Source organism: Antechinus flavipes, chromosome 1 (assembly GCF_016432865.1).
Source record: "Antechinus flavipes isolate AdamAnt ecotype Samford, QLD, Australia chromosome 1, AdamAnt_v2, whole genome shotgun sequence".
NCBI lineage: Eukaryota > Metazoa > Chordata > Mammalia > Dasyuromorphia > Dasyuridae > Antechinus > Antechinus flavipes.
In genome coordinates this window covers 630,513,008-630,514,564 of record NC_067398.1, presented here as the reverse complement: position 1 = coordinate 630,514,564, position 1,557 = coordinate 630,513,008, and the positions used below count along the sequence as shown (strand labels likewise).

The 1,557-nt window shown below is 36.5% G+C and overlaps 1 non-coding gene across 1 annotated transcript; it reads right to left on the bottom strand.

Annotated features, from left to right (window-relative positions):
* Positions 1-518: 518 nt before the first annotated feature.
* On the bottom strand, positions 519-646 carry LOC127546125 (U6atac minor spliceosomal RNA). The gene has a single exon (XR_007949985.1). It is a non-coding gene; the product is annotated as a U6atac minor spliceosomal RNA (small nuclear RNA).
* Positions 647-1,557: the final 911 nt, after the last annotated feature.

Sequence of the window (1,557 nt, the reverse complement as noted above, 5' to 3'; positions counted from 1 at the left end):
GTGGGTCCCTTTCCCTTCTTTAAGATCTCTCTGGGATATAACTCAGTAGTATCACTGCTGAATTAAATGGTATGCACAGTTTGATAACTTTTTGAGCATAGTTCCAAATTGCTCTCCAAAATGGTTGCATTCATTCACATTCCACCAACAATATATCAGTGTCCCAATTTTCCCACATCCTCTCCAAAATTCATCATTATCTTTTCCTGTCATTTTAGCCAATCTGAGAGGTGTATAGTATCTGAGTTGTCATAATTCCTCTGATTAATAGTGTTTTGAAGCACCTTTTCATATGACTAGAAATAGTTTCAATTTCTTCATCTGAAAATAGTTTGTACATATCCTTTGACCATTTATCAATTGGAGAATGGCTTGATTTCTTATAAATTTGAGCCAATTCTCTATATATTTTGGAAACCAGGCCTTTATCAGAACCTTTAAGTGTAAGAATGTTTTCCTGGTTTATTGCTTTCCTTCTAATCTTGTCTGCATTAGTTTTGTTTGTATAAAAACTTTTTAATAAAACATGGTTAGGTGCCACAGAATAGGTGGCAATGTGTTAATCGTATATGTGTTGTAAAGGCTGCTAGGACCTCTTCCATCCTTATCAAGGGGAGTGCTAACATTTTCTCCTTTCATACAACATGAGTGTGAAGTTTTTATACCCTGATACATGGTCAGTTTTTGTGTAGGTTTCATGTATCACCAAAAAAAAAAAAATATTCCTTTTTGCCCCCATTCAATTTTCTCCAAAGGGCTAACATGTGATGACCACGTTAGCATCCAGGATACTTTAGAATCAGCCGGAGTCAGGATAAGCAAAAGTCTTTGACCTTTATTCTTTGTGGACATGAACCAAATGCTCACACAAAGTGAGAGAGATCACAACATGAATCAGGACAGGAATCACTATGGCTTTCTCACTCCACCCTCTTTTCCCTTCTCCAAATCTTTTTATAGGCCAACAGATCAAGCCAGCACCAAATGGTGGGGTAGGCCATTTTCCAAGCAAATGATAATACAGTATTGTCCAATGGGTAATTAACCTTAAGTGCTTGGACCTCAATGCATCTGCTCAGTTTCAGCCCATTACACTAATATATGCAACTTTTGCAAAATTTTATTTAGCTCTTTAACTTCTTTCTGGTTTATTTTGTTGCTAAGTTTATCTAGATATTATACAGGGAGGTTGAGCTCCCCAATGTTTTGCTACTGACCAACTCCTCCCTCCATCTGCCCTTCCCTTTTACAATCCCTCCCCCATTTCTTATACCTTCTTCCTTCTACTTCTGTTCTCCCTTCTATTGTCTCCCCCTTTTCTTTCTCCTTTCTCTGTCTACTTTCCTATAGGATAAGATAAGTTTCTATATTAAACCAAATATGTCTAATATTCTTTCTGAACAAAATCTGATGAGATTAAAGTTCATGCAATGTTCATGACCTTCTCTTCTTTCTCTCAATTGTAATAGGTTTTTTTTTTTTTTTTTGCCTCTCCATGTGATATAATTAACCCATTTTACCTTTCCTTCCCTCTTCTCCCAGTACAACCCCTTCTCT